The sequence below is a fragment of the Malaclemys terrapin genome, chromosome 11 (genome assembly GCF_027887155.1).
Source record: "Malaclemys terrapin pileata isolate rMalTer1 chromosome 11, rMalTer1.hap1, whole genome shotgun sequence".
Lineage (NCBI taxonomy): Eukaryota > Metazoa > Chordata > Testudines > Emydidae > Malaclemys > Malaclemys terrapin.
In genome coordinates, this window is record NC_071515.1 from 72,091,047 (window position 1) to 72,106,210 (window position 15,164).

The window sequence follows — 15,164 nt, forward strand, 5'->3', positions numbered from 1 at the left end:
CACTTTGAGAAATCTATTTTGCAAACTTGGCACAGATAATGCAGTACTTGATTTGCCATTTCTTCACCAGTGTGGCTTTTCAAATTGAGGAATGTTATAAATCGTTCAACTGGTTTTCCATCTGTGGGAGACGCATATCTTAGTACAATACTCAATTGATCAGTATGTGAAAGATCAGGTGTAGAGTCGACAGATAAACTGAAATACCCAGCAGTACTTATTTCATCCACAATAGCTGAACGAACTTTGTCACTCATTTTACCAATGAGTTCATCACATAATTGTCTTGGATAAGTATGATGGGTTACCTTTGCCAGCATTCCCATATTTTGAGATATGGCCTGCTAAAAATGGGTCAAACTGAGCCACAAGCTCCAACAATTTCCATTCTGCAATGATCCAAATGTGTCATTTGATCCCCGGAAAGGCAGACCACGTTCAGCTAATGTTTGAATAACAGCTATAACATGCTGCAAGACATGTTGCCAGTATGCACGCTCCTCTTTAATTTGTTCTTCCAATTTTTGTGTCAATCCAAAGCCCTGTCTTCGATTTAAATATGTCAACATTGAATCTCTGTGAGTAGTGCTATTTTCATATTGTTCAATTAAAACAGTATTCCGCCAGTCACTAAATCCATCTGCAGCAAACCGGGATGTTGAAGGTTTATATGCAAAAAGTGTGCAAACAAAACAGTACACAGACCCTGTTGATGGTGAATACAATAGCCATTCTCGAGTGTATTTCTTACGATTCGCTTTCATGCTGAAAAATATTTTTTGTGGACAATATCTTGTTTGTTTGCCATTGGTAAAAGTCCGTGATTTCTCAAATGGCCCAGTATGCGGTTGACTGTCATTTTGTCCACGATCTATCCAGTAAGCTACATCATCGGTACTGAAATCAACCCACATACCAGGATCTTTTCTCCTATTATTTACAGCATGAGCAGGTTCAGTATCTGACACATCCACACCTTCTAGAACAATGTCTGTTTTACCACCAGGAGTAGGATGATCAGTTACAGTCTCTGATTTCCTCGCATTATTTCGATCTACGTTAGTAAGACGCCCCCCTGGTTTAGGTGGGAATAAATAATAAAAAGAGAACAGAAAAACGGGGGAAGAGTGTGTAGTGGAGTGTAAGGAAGTTTAACAGAGTTCTGATTTTTCCCATGATGATTACTTCAATGCTTTTTTTGAAAAATCAAATATCAAATTTTTTCCAAAAAAATCTCAATTTTTTTTGGTGCCCCCTGCTTTGCTCGTGCCCTAAGCACGTGCTTAGTCTGCCTATTGGGTAATCCAGCCCTGTCTCATGCCCAGAAGGTGTACCGCGTGGAGTGTGATGTTGTGCTGGAAGCACCAGTTCCAAAGGAGAATGGCCTTGGCACAGAGGAAGAGGGATCAGGCTCTACCCTGCTTGTTGACATATATGACTGCTGCCACATTGTCCGACAACACTTGGACATGGTGGTGGCGGAGAAGTGGCAGAAGGCCTGGCAAGCTAAGCGGATGGCATATGGTTTGAGAATGTTGATGTGCATCCTCGCCTCACGGTGTGACCAGAGGCCCTGGGCCATGCAACCATCTAAGTGGGCTCCCCAGCACACTAGTGAAGCATCGGTGGTGAGAGTAGTCTGAGGCATGGGACGAGCGAATGGAATACCTGCGAGGACCGTGGATGGGGTGCACCACCAGGTCAGGGAGGCGAGGACGGAGGGGATATGAGTACCAGGTTGGGGAGAATGTCCGTCTCTGGGTTGTAGACCAAGCGGAGCCACAGTTGGAGGCAGCACACGTGTAAGCGAGCGAATGGCGTGACTGCAGTTCAGGCAGCCATATGGCCTAGAATAGAGAGGCAGAGGCGGACATGTGTGTGAGGCCAACGGCATAGGCATGCGATGAGAGTGGTAAGGGCAGCAAAGCGGTCCGGAGGGAAAAAGGCAAGGGCTGCGACAAAGTCCAGGTGCAATCCAATAAAGGTGAAGATGCGCATGGGGACCAGCACAGATTTGGCTTCGTTGATGCAAATACCCAGGTAGTCCAGGAGGGCACAGAGGGTCCGGATAGCATGAAGACCAGTCAGAGGGTGCAATGAGAAGCTAGTCATTGAGACAAGGAAAGAGGGAGTGCCCCAGTCGACACATGTGAGCTGCCACAACTGCGAAGACCTTTGCGAAGATGCGGGGGGGGCAGTGGCAATCTGATGTGAAACTGATAATCGGAGGTGCCCACCATGAAGCATAAGAACTTGCGATGAGCTGAATGGATGTTTATATGAAAGCAGGCATCCTTCATATTGAGAGCTGTGAACCAGGCGCCATGGGGAAGGCCCGGGAGGATAACGGGGAGCGTGACCATGCGAAAACCGAAGTTCGGCATAAATTTGTTCAGGAATCGGAGGTCCAAGATGAGGTGGAGATCACCCCCTTCCTTCGGTATGAGGAAATAGAGGGAGTAGAAGCCATGGCCAGGGTAGCTTCATGGGACGCACTCCACAGCGCCTTTCTGAAGGCGGGCATCTGCTTCCTGCTAAAGAAAAGTGAGTTGGGAGGGATTCCCTGAGCGAACTAGTAAAGGGCAACGAGGAGGGACGGAGAGAAATTCAATCAGGTACCCGTGCTGGATGATGTCCAGTAACCAGCTAGCAGTGGTGATCTTACGCCAATGGTGTGTGAACATGGCAAGATGACCCCCGAAGGTAACCGGCAGTGGAGTCTGAGGAGCAGAGGAAGGTTCTCCTTCTCATAGGAGTCAAAAGTTCTGCCTGGGGGTCCGTTGCAGTAGAGAAGAAGTGACCAAGATAGAGGCAGTGGAATGTCTAGGATGTTGTGAGCATGGACGGCGGCGAGAGGGCTCAGGTTGGCGCTGTGGATAGGGTTGGTATATGGGGTGGGGACGGGGTGGGAAGAACAACTGGTGCTGTCTATGGGTAGGGGCAGGGGTACAGAAGTCCAGCAATCAGAGGGTGGGACTCATCAGTTTTATTGCTGAATAATTTTTGATTGTCGAAAGGGAGGTCCTCAAGTGTGGTTTGGACCTCCTTCGGGAACCCGCTGGATTGTAACCAGGAGTCATGTTGGAAAACGAGTCTGGAAGCCAGGGAGTGGGACATGGTATTGGTAGCATAGACTGCTCCTGACGGGCCATCTTGACGACTAACTTGCCCTTGTCCAGAAGGCACTGAAAGTCCTGCTGTTTATTGGGGGCAGGAAGGCTTGAAAGTCCGCAAGTTTAGGGTAGATCAGGAAGTCCTATTTTGCCAGAATGGTCTGTTAACTGGCAATGCAGAATTGAAGGCCCAAGGAGGAACAGACCTTACGGCCAATAAGGTTCAGCTTTTTTGCTGCCCAGTCTGGGGCTGTGTGGGGAATGGAGATGTTGCTGGGAAGCATGTTCTGTGGCCGCCTGGACTACCAAGGGAGAACAAGGCTGTACCCTTAGCTGGAATGAAGTACCTACGCTCACCCATTTTCTAGTGGGGGCGCAGGAGCTGGGGTGTGCCAAACTGCTTGTGCCAGTTGGAGAATGGCATAGTGTATGGGCAAGGCGGTTCGGGAGGGCCCAACAGGCAACAGAATGTCTAGGAACTGATCATGATGATCCTGGACATTTTCCACAGGGAGGTTAAGGGCCATCGCCACATGGCAGAAAAGGTCCTGGTATTGGGCATGGTCATCCAGAGGTGAGAGTGCAAGTGAGATGATGGCATCGTCAGGAGACAAAGAAGCCCCAGTTGGGACAGAGGGAGCTGTCGGTACCAATGGTACAGAGGCAGCTCGGGTCCCAGGCAAACCAGTATGGCAAGCATAGGGGTCGCCCAGCATGGATGGTCCCTGCCGGGAGGCGAGCCATGAGTTGGCTGCTGGGCCATAGTGAGGCAGATAGGGTTGGCAGCGGAGATCCAGGCAGTAGGAATGAGACGGCGAGAAGGCTGTGTCCTGTTCAGAGGACCAGTCTGACTATAAAGATGGATCTGGTAGTGGTGGGGCCGGTATCAGCGGAGACGTCAGTGTGGGGTGGACAAATGGGGGGCAGTCCATGAGGAGAAGTTCCGTGGTTGGAGAAGAGAGCCAAGGACTACTGGCTGTGCAGAATGCTGAAGAGAGCCAGAGAAGGGCAGCAGCAGTTTGGCTGTTGGTGTCAGGGGGGAACAAGCGTCCTGGAGTGTGCAGGACCAGGTGGGACAGACCAGACGGTTCCGATGGTGTGGATGGCACTGGAGGTGATGGTGTCAGGACTGTCACCATAGCTGAGGGGCGGTGCTGGCGGAGCACAATGCTTCGACTTGTACTCCGAACGAGGCTTCTGCAGAGTGGGAACCTCACAGTTGACATGCGACTTCTCACCCAAGCTGGTGCGGCTCGAGGAGGTAACACTGCATTTAGCAGCTGTCCTCATCGGGGATCTGACCTTATGCCCATGAGAGTGCATCCCACACAATGGGATTTGGGTGGAGGTGGCGGTGCTGCTGATGCTGCGTGGAAAGAGCAGGGTAAAGTGCCCACTGCTGGTGCCAGCTGTCATTCTGAAAGATTTACCGGTGCCGGATCTGAAGGGGCATGCGGCTGCATTGCTTCTTCCATGAGGAACATACGGAGACGAAGCTCCCGAGCTTCCTGAGTCTGGGACGGAAAGGAGTGGCAGATGGAGCAGCGAGCGGCAATGTGGGCTTTGCCCAAACAATAAAGGCAGCGTTGGTGCTAATTGCTTACAGAGAGAGAGGGCACAAACCACAGTACTTAAAGCCAGCTTGCCTGCGCATAATCCCCAGGCCGGAAGAGAGAGTCCCACAAAGGGGAGAATTCCAACGAGGAACACTTAACTATCTAAAATGAACAACTAACTACGACTATAAAAGAAACCAACTATATACAAGGCAAAAAGAGGGAAAATGCAGTACTACTAGGCAAGCTAGGAGCACCAAAGAACAGGGGTTCCTACTCTGACTATGCAATGGTAAGAGGGAACTGGAGCTGCGGTGACACACGCAGCCTCTTAAAGCCATGGACACGCCATGTGGCCAACACACAATGCATGTGCAGGTCAACACACACTATGAACAGTTCCAGCTCCAGCGCATGGCGCACACACGTTTGGACTCCACATAGGGAACAGCACTCGAAGAAGAACAATCATTAGTATAAGGGAACCTAAATTCTTCAGCAGAATTGGAGATGCCTGCCCAGACACACAACGGTGTGCTCAGATACCATAGTGATAGGCACAACGTAAAATCCTAGACAGATGATTTAATCATAAGCCTCCCGAGTTTTACATATGACACTCCTCTAATTCACAACAGATTAGCCTTTTTCACAACTATATCACATTGTTCACTCATCCTCAATATTTTGATCCACTATAACCCTGAGATCCTTTTCTGCAGTACTAACACCTAGCCAGTTATTCCCCATTTTGTAGTTGTGCATTTGATTTTTCCTTCCTAAGTGTAGTACTTTGCACTTTTCGTTACTGCATTTCATTTTGTTGATTTCAGACCAACTCTCCAATTTGTGAAAGTCTTTTTGAATTCTAATCCGGTCCTTCAAGGTGCTAGTAACTACTCCTCCAGTGTGGTGTCATCTGCAAATTTTATAAGTGGATTCTACACTCCATTACCCAAGTCATTAGTGAAAATACTGAATAGTACTAGACCCAGGACTGACCCCTATGGGACTACACTAGATACATCCTCACAGTTCGACAGCAATCTATTGATAGCTACTCTGAGTACAGTTTTTCAACCAGTTATGCACCCACCTTACAGTAATTTCATCAAAATCACATTTCCCTGGTTTGCTTATGAGAATGTCATATGGTACTGTATCAAAACCCTTACTAAAATCAAGATAACATCACGTCTACTGCTTCCCCCCCCCCCCATCCACTACGCCAGTAATCCTGTTAAAGAAGGAAATTAGGTTGTTTGGCATGATGTGTTCTTGGTAAATCCATGTTGGCTATTACTTATTACCCATATCCTCTAGGTGCTTACAAACTGATTGTTTAATACTTTAGATATTAAACATTGTATATTCCATTGCAAAAAGCCTATTGCATCATCCGATAGCAATCCTTCCCAATGTTCTTGGTTTCATAACACACAACGTGAATATCTACAACACAAACCTGCTTAACGAGAACCAACTGTAATATCGACAGAAATGCTAAATGCCACCATTTAAAAAAAACAGATCTATACAAAACAAAACAACAACTACGTCTAGTGAGGCAGAAAATTCAGAGGGGCAGGTTCCAGGAACAAAATCCACATAATACCAGGGAAAGTCAGAGAGCAAGAATTAGCCTCTATATTAATCTGAAGGGACTAATGTGAACTCAGTATTATAGTTTGGAATTTAAATGCACAATAGGTAAGAGGAATTGTACTTCAGCCCCTTGTACATATGTAGTATATTTTACAAACATCTTATATTTCATATTGCTTTTCATTCTGAGGAATCCCAATGCACCTTACAAATGAATATGCAAACCATACATAGAATGCTTCATTCACCATACAAAAGCAGCTGACTCTGGGATACAGGCATCAGATGTTTATCAGTTAACAGCAACACCATGAAACGGCTTAGAATAGATGTGAGGAAGAATGCTGCATTCAACTGAAACTGCAGGAGGAATTTTAGGTTAACCAAACAACCCTTGAAGTTGGAATTTGGCCAGGACACCTGAATTAAACACATCTACTCTTATGAATAGATACTCAGCAGAATGTTGGAGTAACCATAATCTTGGCTTTACATCTTATCAAGAAGATAGGTTCCCAAGCCACAGTGCCCACTGCACCATGGGGCATTAGTTCAGCACCAGGGTGGATAAAAGTCAATGATTTAAAAAAATAATAAAAACAAAATCGGATTTTTTTTAATTTAAATTGGATTTTTTAGATAAAATGCTTTTTGAGGAAAAAACCTATCTGAAGATAGTTTTAATTAAGATACATTATAGCTCAAAGATATCTCATCATGGAATAGATTATAAATTCTAATTCTATAGTATGAGACAATATATTCATGTAATGTTTAAGAAAAGTTTTGTAAATGAGTTCCAACAATTCATGGGTTAGGGACCCAATCTTATGGGGTTCCAGGGGCTTCTGTATACATTATTTAGGTTAGTCTTTCAATGAGACTCAATGCTCAGTCTAGAAGATATCATCGGAGATGCTTAGTTTTGCAGTTCTCAAACTGTGGATTTGTGTCTCCAGAGGTAACATGCTTGTTAACAGCAAAAATGTTTTTAAATAACTAAATAAATATATAGAGGTGAGAAATAACAGACCTCAACCCTACTGTCCCTCCGTAAATTTGTGTACACAGAGTCAATCCCTTACCCCTCTCTAAAAGTGCAAAGTTTCAAAAAGTTCCATGAATAGGAGATTGCTGGGGGTGGAATAGATCTGGATAAGGAAAAGAAGTCTGGAGATAAATGTGAGAAGCGAGAGACAAGAAGTAGAAACAAAAGTGAAACTGTTTGACTAGCATATTCCAGAAGTCTTGAGGTCTTTCTGAGTGTAGCCTTCATTGATTTGAGATCTACCATACCATTCTCTCACTAGAAGGGAAAACTTATAATGGCAGCAGGCCGTAAAAGAGACCCAGTTTGGGAATATTTTAATGAAGTTCCTCTACCTGTGGGTAAGACAGGCACGCGTGCAAAATGAAAACAGTGCAACAAAGAAATGCAAGGCCTGGTTGCCTGAATGAAACAACATCATGAGAAGTGTTCCTTCTCAGGAGGAAGCTGCGTTGAAGATGATGAAAGGAACATGTCTGAACATGCAGGATCTCCAGATTGGTAAACTTTTTTAATTCATACTTCTTTCTTAAAGACTGCCTGTCTTCCTTCTGGACTATTCCTGAATTCTCATGTTTGTGCAAAAAATATAGTTATTACTCTATCGTTCTATCATTTTAGATCCAGTTGTGATAAAAAATAAATAGCTGAAATAACAGATCTTCCTTTTACAATTTCACCTTTAAAGTAGTACTAAGTGTCAGTGAATGCAATGAGTAACACTAAATGAACAGTATGGTAATAATAATTAAATAACTGCATTGACTTATTTTGTTTAGGAGAATCCATCCTCAACAAACAGGATTCTGAAGACTATCCACCTTCAAGAGTACCATAATTTTCTATAGTTTCAGAGTTATCTGCCAATGATAGTGTTTCAGTCACATCATGTATATCACATAGCAACAGTATATCACAGGGGTAGGCAACCTATGCCACACGTGCCAAAGGCGGCACACGAGCTGATTTTCAGTGGCACTCACACTGCCCAGTTCTTAAACATTTTAAAAACCTTATTTACTTTACATACAACAATAGTTTAGTTATATATTATAGACTTATAGAAAAAGACCTTCTAAAAACATTAAAATGTATTACTGGCATGCGAAACCTTAAACTAGAGTGAATAAATGAAGACTCGGCACACCACTTCTGAAAGGTGCCGACCCCTGGTATATCACCTGTAGCAAAAAGAAAAAAAATCTCCATCATCCAGAAACAGCCATACATAAGTCTGTGATAAGAACCAGCATATTACAAAAAGAGGTACGGTACTGTATATACTCGTTCATAAGCCGAATTTTTTTGGTAAAAAAAGGGAAGCACCAGAGAAGAGGGTCGGCTTATGAACGGGTACAGAGAGGGAGAGGTGGGACACAGCCCCTCCCCCCAACAGAGCCAGCAGAGCCAGAAGGGAAGAGGCAGGGCCAGAGTCTCTCCGCTTCTGGCCACGCTGCCCTCCTCAGCCTCCGAAGCAGCTGCAGCTCCGGGGCTGGCAGGCTGCAGCCGTGCTGCTCGTCCCGCCCCCCAGAGTAGGCTGTGGCCGTGCCGCCAAGCCCGCCGGAGCAGGCTACAACCGCACTGCCCAGCCTGCCTGAGCAGCTCCAGCCAGGCCAGAGACATCCTCCCCTGGCTCCCCCCAGATAAGGTGGGAAGGGATGGGATAGGGAGAGTGTGGGGGTCCCGGGCTAGGGGTGGGGTCATGTGGGGTGGGGTCACAGGGGTTACACCCCGGACCTCTAGCTTCTCCCCCCACACACAATTTCCCCACCAGTTCCTGTCCGGCCTGTCAGGGTAAGCAGCTGGCGCGCTGGGACACTTTGTTTACTTAGGTTTACCTCTGTCCCTGTGGACGCGAGGTAAACAAACCATCTCGGCCCACCAGCAGCTTATCCTGATGCCCCGGGAGCCAAAGTTTGCTGACCCCTGAAGCATAGGATTGGCTTATGAACGGGTCATAAAAATTTTCCATTTTTACTTATCCATCTTGGGGGGGGGGGAGGATTGGCTTATAAACGAACCATCTTATGATCGAGTATATACAGTATCTGATGAAAAAATTGCCCTGTTTGTTTATGCAACAAACTCTCCTTTCTGTATGATTGAGAACCCACACTTCATTAACATGTTTCAGTCATTAAGATCAGGATACAGTCCACCCAACAGAGCAGATGTCGCAGGCAAATTGCTGGATAAAGTGTATGAAAGAGAAATTGAACAGTGTGCAAAAGTTCTAGTGGGTAAAATTGTGAATCTGAGTCTTGATGGGTGGAGCAATGTCCACAATGATCCTGTTGTATGTGCTTGTGTGACAAGAGAAGAAAGAAATGTCTTCCTTACAGAAACAATTGATACATCAGGAAATGCACACACAGCAGAATACTTACAAGAAGTAGCAGTAAAAGCTGTAACAAACTGTGAAAAAAAATTCAAATGTCTAGTACGCAGCTTGGTCACAGACAATGCTGCAAATGTATCCAAGATGAGAAGATATTATTTAAAAGAGAGTGAAGAGAGTCCCAAGCTAATAACATGGGGAGGAGGTGACCAGCCCTCTGTGGTGAAAGAAGTGGTTCAGGACTATTTAGAAAAGCTGAACAAGCACAAGTCCATGGGGCCGGATGCGCTGCATCCGAGGGTGCTAAAGGAGTTAGCAGATGTGATTGCAGAGCCATTGGCCATTATCTTTGAAAACTCATGGCGATCAGGGGAGGTCCCGGATGACTGGAAAAAGGCTACTGTAGTGCCCATCTTTAAATAAAAAAAAAAAAAAAAAAAAAAAAAAAGGGAAGGAGGAGGATCCGGGGAACTGCAGGCCAGTCAGCCTCATCTCTGATTAAAAAAAATTAATTAAATTAATTAAAAAAAAATCTCAGTCCCTGGAGCAGGTCCTCAAGGAATCAATTCTGATGCACTTAGAGGAGAGGAAAGTGATCAGGAACAGTCACAGCATGGATTCACCAAGGGCAAGTCATGCCTGACTAACTTAATTGCCTTATCTCATCATAGAACTGGCTCTGTGGATGACGGGAAAGCAGTGGACATGTTATTTCTTGACTTTAGCAAAGCTTTTGATACGGTCTCCCACAGTATTCTTGCCGGCAACTTAAAGAAGTATGGGCTGGATGAGTGGACTAACTATAAGGTGGATAGAAAGCTGGCTAGATCATAGAATATCAGGGTTGGAAGGGTCCTGAGGAGGTCAACTAGTCCAACCCCCTGCTCAAAGCAAGACCAATTCCCAACTAAATCATCCCAGCCAGGGCTTTGTCAAGCCTGACCTTAAAAACCTCTAAGGAAGGAGATTCCACCACCTTCCTAGGTAACCCATTCCAGTGCTTCACCACCCTCCTAGTGAAAAAGTTTTTCCTAATATCCAACTGAAACCTCCCCCACTAACATACGTTTGCAGTGCTCATTTGATGCACCTCCTAGTCATAGACTTCAGTGTTCCAGAAATAAAGGCTAACGTAGTTGAAATTGCAAAATACTTTCGTTACAATCACTTTGCAGCAGCTGATCTGAAAAAAGTGGGAGGAACCATGCTAACTCTCCCACAAGATGTGCGATGGAACTCAGTAGTGGATTGTTTTGAGCACTGTATCAAGAACTGGCCTAATCTGATGACAATTTGTGAACAAAATCATGAAAAAATAGATGGCACTGTCACAGCCAAAGTTCTCAACATTGGGCTTAAAAGAAATACAATAACTCCTCACTTACCGTACTCCCACTTAACATTGTTTCGAAGTTATATCACTGCTCCATTAGGGAACATACTTGTTTAAAGTTGTGCAATGCTCCCTTATAACGTCGTTTGGCTGACTTTACAAGGGAGCATTGCACAAGTTCCTCTTCTCCACCTCCTCCCCCTCCCTTCCTCTCTCCCTCCCAGTACTTCCCCCACCGCCAAACAGCTGTTTGGCAGTGCTTTGGACTTTCTGGGAGGGAGGGAGTGAGCGAGCGGGGAAGCTGTCCCCTCCCCCCGGCCTGCAGCTCTAGAGCCTCTTTCGGAATGCGGCCCTGCGAGCACGGGCCGGAGAACTCAGGAGGAGCAGGGGTAGCCGCACAGCCGGAAAGAAACACCCCTTTCCCCTCGAAGCTGGCCGGAGAAAAGCGGCGCTTTGAAGGGGAAAGCGCCACTTCTCTCCGGCCGCTGGCTGCACGGCTGCCCCTGCTCCTCCTGAGTCCTCCTGCCCGTGCTCACACCCTGAGCGCCCTCCCACACCCTAATTCCCTCCCAGACTCTGCACCCCCAGCCCTGAGCCCCAGGGGTAAGCCAGGGGCACCGCCCCACCACAGTACAGTACTGTACAGTATATAATGCCTTTTGTCTGCCCCAAAAAATTTTCCTTGGAACCTAATCCCCCGACTTTACATTAAATTTTATGGGAAAATTAGATTTGTTTAACATTGTTTCACTTAAAGTTGCATTTTTCAGGAACATAACTACACTGTTAAGTGAGGAGTTACTGTATTGAACACATGCTGAGTACCCTGAAGCCTATTTCTGTAGCCTTGAATAAAATGCAGGGAAATAGCTGTTTTATTGCTGATGCTGTTGAAATTTGGAATGAACTGAGTGAGATCTTAAAAAGAGAAATATGCAATGTCAGAGTTAAATTACAAGAATTAAAAAAAACGAATGGGACAAGTGCTATCTCTAGCTCATTTTCTTGCGAATATTCTCAATACTCGGTACCAGGGTCAAACCTTAACTGCTGAAGAAGAGGAGTTGGCTATGACATGGACATCCAGCAATCATCCCTCCATAATGCCAACTATAATAAACTTCAGCGCTAAGGGTGAACCATTGAAGAAATATGTTTGCTGATGATCTTTTAAAGAAAGTCACTTAAAGACTTGGATTCAGAGACTGTTGAAGTGATAATCTCACTTTTAACAGCAGTAGCTTCTTCTGACAGTGTAGAAAGAATATTTTCTTTCTTTGGACTAATTCATTCCAAATTGAGAAACTGTTTTGGACCTGAAAAAGCAGGAAAGCTTGTTTTTCTTTTCCAGATTATGAACGGGAAAATGAAGATGAAGATGACTGAGTTAGCTGCAGAAGCCAATATTTTAAGTTTCTCATGTTGACCTGGTTGACATAGTCAATTTAATTTGTTTTTTTTTTTTTAATATTTCATTTAACTATTTTAGTTAAAAACAATCTTAACAAAAACAAACCTGATTTTAAAAAACTTGTATGTTTAACTAAATTCAAAAATTCATATGCTTTTTTTGTTAAAATATTATATGTTTGCTGTTCAAGAAAAAAATCCAGAATACATAACGTTGTTGTTTTAGTTAAACAAAACAATTTAAATGTCTGTCTGGTGATGTTCTCCTCCTAATACAGCCTGGCAAGAAAATCCTCAAAATATTAATTATTAACCTGTTGAATTGGAGATAGTTCACCTCCCAATGACTTCATAAATATTAGCTTCAATTACCTTTGGTAAATGAAATAACCAATCATTCATTTTCTGATATAGCTGTAAAACTAATCTGAAAAGTTTTCAAAATAAATCACATTAAAACTGTATAGTGTGTACCTTCTAAAAAGGAAACCTACATCTATCTCTGAGTTGAGAAGAATCTGTATTAAGTTTATAACAACCAACAACAATGCATTTTTATGTAGAAATCCATGATTAAATCGAATCTCCCTGACTAGTGATTTAAATCAAATCCACCCTGTTCAGCACTGACTCAAAGAGAAGAGTGCCACCTACTTAATAACGAATATCATTTCCTGAGACATCTATGTATTCCTGGAGCCAAGTACTGGCTTTGCCCAACCATACTTAGCTGCTGAGGTCTGACAAGAGTGTAGTTTTTAATTAAGTCAGAACTTTCTGAAAAGCAATAATTGCAGACAAGCTCTTATTCACAGCTTTTCCCAATCACTACTATAGTGTTCTTCAAAATAAAAACAAAATGTTAATAACAGGGCTACCAAGCGATTAAAAACATTAATCGCGATTAATCGTGCGATTAAAAACATTGTAGGATTGGAGCCTTTTGGTGCAGTTTCAGAGACTTTACCTTTACATCACTCGGGTAACGAAAAGAGATTAGGGGTATGTGTTTTTATTTTGACACCTGGGATGATGATATAAAAACATTTTATATGGAAGCGTTGAAAAAATCCATCTCTCCTTGGTAGTCCATTTCTAGTCAATAGAACGTGAAAGATCCCAGGATGTTCTCTCACACCTACTGAGCATAAATGGTAAAACACCTTTGGATATTAAGCCAAAAGTAGCTGTTCCGATTTTGACGGCCATCCAAAAGAAATACTTTTTCTCTGGATTAGAGATAAAAATAATAATAAACTGGCTTTAATCTTAGTTTTGTTTTAAACTGTCTGCAACAAAATTGTTACCCTGTACTGTAGTACTTTGGAAAGTTTTCAAGCTTTGACTTCCATGTGACAGCACTTTGAGCCATAATATTGGCTAGCTCGAAGGCTAATTTATAGGGCTGTCAAGCGATTAAAAAATTAATTGCGCAATTAATTGCACTCTTAAACACTAATAGAATACCATTTATTTAAATCTTATTGGATGTTTTCTACATTTTCAAATATGTTGATTTCAATTACAACACAGAATACAGTGCTCGTTTTATTTTTTTTATTACAACCTAATATAAGTACTATACTGCAATCTCTTTATAATGAAAGTTGAACTTACAAATGTAGGATTATGTACAAAATATAACTGCATTCAAAAACAAAACAATGTAAAACTTTAGAACCTACAAGTCCACTCAGTCCTACTTCAGCCAGTCTCTCAAACAAGTTTGGTTACAATTTGCAGGAGATAATGCTTCCCACGTCTTGTTTACAATGTCACCTGAAAGTGAGAACAGGCTTCCATATGGCACTGTTGTAGCCTAGTAAAGACCCATCAAATCAACTGCAGATTGCTCTCCAGTCGACCCCTGTACTCTACCCCCAATGAGAAGAGTAAGGTAACTCGACGCAGTGTAGATCCCGCAGTAACTCGACCTAAGGTATGTCGACTCCAACTACGTTATTCACGTAGCTGGAGTTGCATAGCATAGGTCGACTTACTACAGCAGTGTAGACATAGCCTTAGAAATCTCACATTGGTACCTTCTTTGTGTTTTGTCAAATCTGCTGTGAATGTATTCATAAAACAAACATGTGCTGGGTCATCATCCGAGACTGCTATGACATGAAATACATGGCAGAATGTGGGTAAATCAGAACAGGAGACATACAAATCTTCGTATTGTCTCATTAAAACATTTTATTTCCAAGAGATGGACAATCACCAGTTTAGCTATTTTACACATACATTGTTTTCCATTTCCCTACCCTTTGTCTCAGATTGTAAACTCTTCAGGGCAGGAGCAATGCTCCTTTTGTTTGTAAAGTGCCTAGCATATTGTGGACACTATGGAATCCAGCAGAAAAATAATAATTAGAATTACAATACTGCAGAACAGTTTCTACAGTCAGCCAATTATGATATAATGAATCACTTCTGAAGGCATTCTCAGGAGAATTCATAGCAAAATTACAGTAGTAGAGGTTATAGTGAAGCACACATTTATAAAAAACTGGGCATTTCGGGCAAATATTTTAAAGGGAATTACATTATCATCACTGAATGAACATACCCATAAACTCATAAGCTTTCAACAGAATGAAGGTAAGAAAATTCTTCTTGTAGAAAATTTTATTATTATTTGTACTGTGGCCCCCCACTGTGCTAGGTACTGTACAGATTGGAAGACAGTTCCCACCCTGAAGAGTTTGCAATCTTTTTTTTGCAAACACATAAAAAGGAAGAAACCGGAGTATCCTTT

At 43.4% G+C, this 15,164-nt stretch overlaps 1 protein-coding gene across 6 annotated transcripts in view; it reads right to left on the reverse strand.

Annotated features, from left to right (window-relative positions):
* Positions 1–15,164, reverse strand: part of PTPN4 (protein tyrosine phosphatase non-receptor type 4) — a 207,056-nt gene that overhangs the window by 51,030 nt on the left and 140,862 nt on the right. The gene's annotated exons all lie outside the window — the stretch shown is intronic.